The following is a 9,007-nucleotide window of genomic DNA, read 5'->3' on the forward strand; positions in this document are numbered from 1 at the left end:
GGTCTCCCAATTAGATAGAGACGACTACAGGGTCGTCGTAGTTCGTATGTCCAGAATTGAAGTCAGTAGGATGAAACGTTAGTTCGGGGAGCTCTGGGATCAGTGCCGAGCTATGGTCAGCGCCTTCGACCGTTAACATAGCTCGGTACGTTCGTTTTCTGGCTGAGTTGGTACTTCCTCCACCGGCATAGCCCCCTGAAATACAATTGATTACTCCCCGTGGTTGAGCTGGGGCCTTGTCCCTTTCTTTTGATGATTGTCCTGTTGAGGGTTGCTCGGAGCCGGATGCCGTTCTCTTTTGAATGTGACCTGCAATAAATTTATCAAGATAGCCTTGTCGTGCCAACCGTTCTAGGAGATCTTTAGCAATTATACACTCGTCAGTTGTATGACCATGCTTCTGGTGAAAGGTGCAGTATTTAGATTTGTCGACGTTTCTGGGCTCGGGGTAATTGCCTGCCTTACGGGGGGGGTTTAATCAACTTTGAGTTCAGAATTTCCTTAATGATATCATCCCTTTTGGTGTTGAACTGGGTATATGATTCGTAATGAGGTATTGGTTTGAAACCCTTCTTGGTATCCCGAGTTCTTTCGTCGTCTTTAGCGGCTGGTTTTTCTGACTTCCGTGCCTGGCGAAGCTCTTCAATATCAATCTGCCCCCTAGCTTTTTCGCGGAATTCGGCAAGAGTTTTCGGTTTAGCTACCGCGATGGTCTCTTGGAATTTCCCTGGACGAAGACCACTTTTAATAGCATGAAGGTGCACCTCGGGATGGAGGTCCAGAATACTCATGGCGACCTTAGTGAACCGAGTTATGTAGTCCTTCAGACTTTCTTGTGGACCCTGTTTGATGGTTGTTAAGTAGTCAGAGTCGTGAAGATATATTGCCGAGGCTGCAAAATGGTCCTCAAACTGCTTGGCTAGCTCCTGAAAACGTGAAATAGAATCTGCAGGCAAGGAACAAAACCAGTCAAGTGCAGGACCATCTAAAAAAGAAGGAAAACATCGGCATAAAATAGGATCAGAGGCACCGTTAACGATCATGATTGATCGGAATTTTTTAACATGTTGTTTTGGGTCTCCCAGCCCGTCATATGGGGTTAGTGTGGTCGGTAGAGTGAACTGTCTGGGTAGCTGGAAGTTCATTATCTCAACTGTGAACGGTCCTACAGAGTTATCTGGGTTTTCTGCCTCATCTTCAGGTTGGGCTTCTTCATTCTGTTGTTCCTCGTCATCCCTATGTTGCGGGGTATCCGAGACATGAGTTGGTAGCGATTGCCATTCATCATTCCCGTGTTGTTCATGGTTATTATTATTATGCTCCAGACGAGCGTGCTCCAGTTGCGCGATTTGATTTTGCATACGCTGATTGTCCTCCACCATTCGTTGGTTAGCTTGTTGAAGCTCGGTGACCATCCTTAGAAGCTCGGATGAGGTTGGGGGAGGAGCATCAGCCATAAGGAATTTGGTGCTTACACCGAATAATATTTCAAATCGGCCCTCCTTCTAGCGCCAAATGTTCTGACCTGGTGACACCGAGGTATGATTCGTTCCCCGGGAAAGATCGGCAAACTTCTTGTGGTGGAGAGGGAAAGCACGGCCGTTGGAACCGAGGTGGTGAGTACCTGCAAAGGTTCTCCGACGCTCAAGTCAATAAGAGAGTATATGAATATAAGCCTTTTGGAAAAGATTGATTACCTTTTTTATCTCTGCTGTCTGTCTTATATCTGCTTGATTGTAGGTGATCGTTGTTATGTAACGTCCGAGCATTAATTCACATATCCGACGTTATAAAAAATATAATTGCTGATTTAATCAGAATATTCGGTTATAACTGTAAATCATACGTTGCCGAGCTATAACTCGTAACCGACTTTTGCTTGCTCATATCAGAACCAAAAGGAAAGAGAAAAAGGAAAAATATTGAAAACATATCAAACAGCGTGGAAGTCATAGAAAAAACAAGAAAATATGTAGCTAAAGTTGAGAGGCTACACTCAACTGTCCCCTAATGTGAATGTTAAATTTCAAGATTAAGCCACATTTCCTTGAAGAAAACCTTCTCTAATTTCATTAATAACCCACAACAAAATTCAACCCACAGCAACAATAATATAATCCAATCAAATTACAATAACACAACAACCAAAGCCAAAGTTCACAGATTAATTAACAATCATTCAACCAATAATAACAGCAAAATTTCCAGATTAATTAATAATTATTCAACCCATAACAAGTTCATAGATTATTCAACAATTATTGTTTAAAAAAATAAAACCTAGAAGCTAAAAGCATAAAACAGAGAGGGAACTGGACCTGTGAAACCGAGTTGACGCCGGCGATGGTGAAACAGAGATGTGAGACGGAGGCAGGAACCGAGATGACACCGGCGACGGTGGAACAGATGGTGCTTCCAGAGCTGAAACGACGACGATGGTGGAGAGCTGCAACAACCGCCACTGTAATCTTCGAAGCTCCAATTTGCGATGACGATGGGAGTGGTCCAGCGGCTGGATGGAAGTGATGGAGACAGCTCGCCGGCGTTGACAGGAAGGACGAGCGCGAGGGTGAAGGGAGAGACACCTGCGCCATTGTGTGGATTGCTAGGGTTCCTAGGTTGGGAGGGCAGGGTAATGGCGTAATGTACAATGGGGGAATGGGAGGTTCAGTGCATCTAAACGGTTGCGTTTTGTTAAATTCTCAAAAACCGGCCAGTTCACGGTTCGGTTCGACCGACCGATTTCTGGCTGATTTGACGGTCCAACAATGATTTTCTAATTTTGTGGTTTTGGCATTGATCCGAACTGGCATTTCCATTGGTTCTCGGTTTGACCGGCCGGTTCGAATCGGTTTTTAGAACCATGATAAATATAAAACTCTAAGCACGTAAAAGGTACGTTATTCACTCTGAATAACATATATCTCATCTTATACTTTTTCTTACTTGAGCGTTGGAGTCTTTTTGCAGATCCCAACCCCCTCCGACGTTCATCGACGACTAAAGTATAGCTCGGCGTCTGTGCTCTTACGACAAAAAACTCCATATAAATGGAAGGAGTTATACCTCGTCACTAGAAGGAGTTATACCTCGGCTCAAATTACTGTGTAGAAATATTTGGCGCCACCCTAGAGCACGAGTTTAAATCTAACCCCACTATCATCTTCTTTGTTCGATTTTCTACCCTCTTTTATAGGTTATAATCAATGGCGGAAGAGCAAAATAATCCACCTCCTCCCCCTCCCACTAAGGCCGAATTATTGGCTATCAATGAGTTGTTGAGAGCAAAAGTTCAGCGGATGACGAAGTTATTAAACTAGAAACAGAAAAATCCTGGTATTCGCGATAATGATGACAACCATACCTTGGAAATCCAGGTCGCAATGTTAGTCACTTCAAAGTCGTCAGTAAAAAGAACCAATCCTTTTTCAAAAGAGATCATAAACTTTTAAATGTCCAAAAACTTTACTCTGCCTATAATGCTGAAATCTTATGAAGAAATCGGCGACCCCAATACCCATGTCACAAAATTCTATTCGATGATGTTCATGAACAGTGCATTTGATCTAATACTTTGTCGTACATTTTCCACTTTTTTAGATGGTGCTGCCTTGATCTGATTTTCTGGTTTAACTGTAGGTTATATATCAAGTTTCAATGAGCTGGCCGACCTATTTGTTAATAACTTCGCCTCAGCATAGGTAGTGGAGCAATAAGTTGGGTCTCAAAGAAACAAACGTGAATTTTACATTCTACTATAGAGGTTGAGTTTGTAGCTTTATCAGTCGCAGGTAAAGAAGCAAAATAGTTAAAAATTTTGTTATATGATATAAAGTTATGGTCACAGCAGAGGACAGCCTTTTCAATCTTCTGTGATAATGAATCAACCATGTCTCAAGCATATAATAAGGTTTATAATGGAAAGTCTAGACATATAAGTTTGAGACATGAGTTTTTGAGGTAACTATGATAGTGTAATTACCATCACTTATGTCAAGATCTCAAGAATATTTAGTAGATTCTTTGACTAAATGTTTCACTACTAGAAAACTAGTTATTACATACGGATATTTCCGACGAATTTTATCCCACGGAAATACAGACGAAATTTCAGAGGGATTTTTTGTCGGAAAAAAAATGAATTAGCATAAATTACAGATAGAAAAGAAAATCCGTCGATAATTCTATCGGAAAAATTAATTTTTTTTCGTGGAAAATAGTTACAGATGGAAAATCCGTCTGTAATTAAATAGACAAAAACGTTACATTTTATTAAATTATTACAGACGGAAAATCCATCTGTAATTTAAAATTTTCCATCGGAAAGATTGAGTTAACCCTAACTCAGATGCTACCCTCTCGATCCATTCACACTCCACACAAGTTTAGCAGGAGCTTCTTCCTCTCTCCATCCATGCTCTCTCCATCGCTCCGTCCACGCTCTCTCCATCGCTTTGATAACTCAGAGCTTATTCCTCTCTCTGTCCATGCTCTCTCCATCGCAGGAGCTTCTTTCACCGCCGCCACTCTCTCCATCGCTCCGTCCACGAAGAAGCTCCGTCACACCCCTTCCCGGATCTTCACCATGTGTTGCTCACGTCTCTCCTTTCAAACCCAAACCTGCAATCCGCTAATTTAGCCAAAGTTTGGAGGTTTGATTTTCAATTTCATGCAATGAATTCCTCTTTTTCCAATGGATATTCTCCGTCACGCTCTCCTTTGCCTGTAATCGCTTACGAGCTCCATTTTCCTGCTTCTGTTTGAGCTGTGTTTCAGTTCCCTCCATTTAGATCTGCACTTCCGAATTTCAGATCGCATTCCGGTAACCTCTATTTCTCTTTCTATTTTCTGTATTCTCTCTTCGAGTTCTTCATTCACTTGCCCTCACTGCACATTCTTCTCATCTCATGATCTGATCTCATGGCTCCTAACACTGTTACGGACTTTGGTTGTTTCTTCTATTTTGTTTGAGGTTTTAGGGAAGAAGAAAGAGCGGAAAAGAATGGGTGAGGAGAATAAGGTAGTTGGAGAAGGTGAGAAGAAGAAAGAGGAAAGTGTTGGTGCCACTGCTGTTGTTGGTGATGGAGAGGAGGAAAAGAATAAGAAGATGAAGAAGAGTAAGAGGCAGGAGTTAATTTCTCGAATTTAGAACGGGATATTCAGAAGACGTAGCGATGATTTCGAGAAGAGGCTGCAGTATATTTCCAAAGAGGAAGCTGTGGTTATGTCCAAGGTCAATTGGAGAAACCGGTCGTGGCGGAGAACTTCGCGCCAGATCATCATAATTTCTGTTATATTTGAGGTACATTTTCCATTGCTGGATGAATGGGTTTATCTTTGTGTGTTTTTATTTGTCATGAATCATTTCTCACATGAATAGATTTGTGTATTTTAACATGCCATTCTATGCTAGAGTTTCTTTGAACTTGAAGTGCGAAAAACTACAAACTACGACTCATGATAGCTATCTCAAAAATCAAATTAAAGATATAAAACTCTGTGCAATACTCATGATGAGATGTTTTTTTTTCTATGTATTCATTTAATTATTAATTGTGTTGGTTGGGATTGTGGTAGGATGACGAGAGTCTAAGGAGATGGAAGGAACAACTTCTTGGTAATGTGGATGTGAACAATGTGACAGAGGTTCTGGAACCAGAAGTGAAAATAATAAGCCTTTCAATAGTGTCACCTGGAAGAGAGGACATAGTGCTTCCAATACCTGAGAATGGGAATCCAAAGGGTCTATGGTTCACTCTCAAGGAAGGAAGCCCATACCACTTGAAATTCACTTTTGTAGTCAGCAATAATATTGTGTTTGAGTCAAAGACTATTCAGAGAATGGAGCTTCTGATTCTGTCCACCTTGAATTGGAAGATGCACCCTGTGACCCCACTCTCAGCGATTGAAGACTAGTGTCCATGTTAACTTGGTCTTCCATATAGGACTGAGAATCAAGATGCTATAGATGCCGCAATTGTTGGTGCTCTGTGCAGGGACTGTAGGAAACAAGTGTACTTAGGTGAGAAAATGCAGTGATGATTGTAGTTGAATTCAAACTTTTTTTTATCTTTTTAAATGATGTATATTGCTTTTCTGTTTGTTTATGAATTTATTTATTTATATATTTTAATAGGTGGATTTGACACAGCACATGCTGCAGCTAGGTAATTTTGTTATCGGTTCTTTTTTTTCTTTTTGGCTAATGAAAAATATTTCATGGATTTGAATTTTAGTGTGTAAGTTTGATTTAATTTTCAGGGCATATGATCGAGCTGCGATCAAGTTCCGTGGCATTGATGCAGATATCAATTTCAACGTCAGCGATTATGATGAAGATATAAAGCATGTTCTAATACTTAATAGTTTGATTTGATAATAGTTTTGAGCAAGTTTGAGGGGTTTTCTTTGATTGTTTTTTTTTTCTTCTGATGCAGATGAGTAACTTTACAAAGGAAGAGTTTGTGCATATTCTGCATAGGCAGAGCATTGGTTTTTCGAGGGGTAGCTCCAAATACAGGGGAGTTACCTTGCACAAATGTGGTAGATGGGAAGCACGCATGGGGTAGTTTCTCGGGAAAAAGTGAGAAATATTTGAATTCTGATATAGCAATCATAGTAGAACCTTAGTGATCTCAAACACTTTGAGGCTATTGAGGTTTTAATACATATAATTAACTCTACAAAGAAAATTGGAAGCAAGAAAGAAAATAATGCGAACACTGTAACACACACGAAACCCTGACACAAAAGGCGTCTACTTTTTGTTCCTCTATTGATACAGAACTTCCCAATTCTGCTTCAAATTCGAGTGATCAATTAATCGATCCTCTGTTTTTGTTTTTTTTCACCCTCCAGGTTGGAATTGAAATGCAGAGAAAAGTAGCATTGACGTTGAGGGACGCAAAAAGCAGCAATGCGAACAAGATGAAGGCTCTGTGCGGCAAGGAAGCTTTGGTGAAGCTTTCGCGATGGCATTTTGGTTACTCTAGTTTCAAGGGCAAGCAATTGCACGCTATTCAAGCTGTTCTCTCAGGTTCATTTTTGTAAAAATCTCTCCTTTTTTTTATTTTTTGGTTTTCGATACTGTTTGGTTGCTGAAAAATCATAGGAAATTGAATTCTGCATTTTTTTATAGGTCTCACTTTTCACTACTGGCATTATATTTTAGGACCAATTACGGAAACATTCAGCAGGGTCGAAATAAATTCGATGTTGATTTGTTAGTAAATTTTTCAAAGCGAATTCTCAATTCGAATCATGAATCTCGTGAAGCGTTGACAAAATGTTATGCCACTAAATGAATGCTACATTTATCTGGTTTTGTTCATATACATGGTTGTTCTATTAGCATGGTTTTGATGATAAGCTTGATAAAGATTGTATTTTAGTATTTTACTCTCTCTGTGATCTTTTGGTTTATTTGCTCTCATTCCCTAAGAATTGGATCTCACTCAATCTGACAAATAACTTGTATGCATGTTTGTTTTTATGCATTCTGTGCATGACCATGATTGAAGTTAGTTCTTTTCTTCTTTGCTAGTTGCTAGGTGCCAGTCTAATTCAGATTCAGATGAAGCTGTGGACACTACCACTGGAGAAGAGACAGAACTGCTTGTTGGTTTGAAAAATGATGGTAACTAAATAAACTTTGATACATGTGATTTTAGCTTGGAACTTTTGACCTTGTTGGCACTATTTCGTATGAGATAGACCAACATCCTTACTAGAATACCTTTTTTAACGGCACTATTGAAGTTGCCGAGGCCGATGGCTTTTTTACGTTTTTTTTTGTTCAAGCATATATAATATTGATAAACGAAGATGATTATGATTTAAATTATAAAATAAAACTCTAAACTTTTTGTCTATCTCTCAAGCCACTTTCATACTCTTTCTGATAATGTTATGAATATTTTCTCAAAAAACAAAGAGGGCTCCAACAAATGCTTAGTCTTTCTAGCAGTTATTATTATTTATACTTTCATTCAATTGATTAAGACCTTAGTCTTTTCTAGCAGTTATTATTATTTGAATTTGGAAGTAGTATCTATGTATGATGATCTTACTGCCAATAATTCGGTATGACATTCTAATCTATGTATGATGATGACCTCTTAGCTAACTTAGCTTCTATATTATTATAACTATGCAACAAACATATATTAATATGTTAGTTAGGCCAGGGTCCCTTGAGTGAAAAACATGTTCAATAAATGCTCTACCACTGTGGCAGATTGTTTGAACAAAGGTTGAAGTTGGAACTAGATCAACAGATGCTTCAATGGATGAATGGCTCGAAGTCTGTATGAATGCCGTATACAACAATATCGGATCCCATGTCTCCTGCAGCATTTTTAATGCATGCTCTAGGAAAATTTATAGCCACTTTTTTTTTTCATTTATAACATTTTCTAGAAGTTACATAAAAAATTAGAAATCAGTGGCTGTGAGTGTTCCTGTAGAACAAATTAAATGTGCTTCAAGAGCATGCAAGCATCTCTCTCTCTTGCAGTTCTGTTTTAAAGTTGTGTTTTTGTTATCCTCCTTCACTTTTTCTTAATCCTATAAAACATTGCTAGGCTTCTGAAATCTGTCCATGTCCTGTTTTTTGACACTAGGGAACTGCATATGCTCAGTCCAATGCAAACAAATCAAAGAAGAAGAAGTAGATGAACAAATACTTTCAAGTTTCACCCACACAAGAGTCTACCATGGAGTGAAGAATCATGTAACTCAGATTAGATTGGAGAGTTTAAACTTTAAAGAGAGCACAAGGAAATAGTTTTAAAATTTAGGCTGAAAGTCCTGCCCTTATCTATTGTAGTTTAAAAGAAATTTTGGAGTATCTTTTTATTGAGACAGTGAGATATTGGATAATGGGGTTGAAAAATAACATCCAATTTTATAGGTATCATGTAATGAATATTATGTTTATCTATGTGATTTTTGGCTTTCTTTTTTCAATTTACAGTGTGTTTGATGGAGTAAATTTAGAAAACAAATC

The 9,007-nt window shown here is 38.9% G+C and overlaps 2 long non-coding RNA genes across 3 annotated transcripts; both read left to right on the forward strand.

Moving 5' to 3' along the window:
• LOC107621586 lies at positions 6,071-6,450 on the forward strand. The gene is made up of 3 exons (XR_001615856.2): positions 6,071-6,167; positions 6,262-6,349; positions 6,438-6,450. It is a non-coding gene; the product is annotated as an uncharacterized LOC107621586 (long non-coding RNA).
• LOC107621587 lies at positions 7,406-8,772 on the forward strand. 2 transcript variants are annotated; one of them, XR_002355303.1, is made up of 2 exons: positions 7,406-7,473; positions 8,622-8,772. It is a non-coding gene; the product is annotated as an uncharacterized LOC107621587 (long non-coding RNA). The 2 variants fall into 2 exon arrangements; XR_002355302.1 differs by lacking the exon at positions 7,406-7,473 and adding an exon at positions 8,238-8,302.

Source organism: Arachis ipaensis, chromosome B10, assembly GCF_000816755.2.
Source record: "Arachis ipaensis cultivar K30076 chromosome B10, Araip1.1, whole genome shotgun sequence".
NCBI classification, from domain to species: domain Eukaryota; kingdom Viridiplantae; phylum Streptophyta; class Magnoliopsida; order Fabales; family Fabaceae; genus Arachis; species Arachis ipaensis.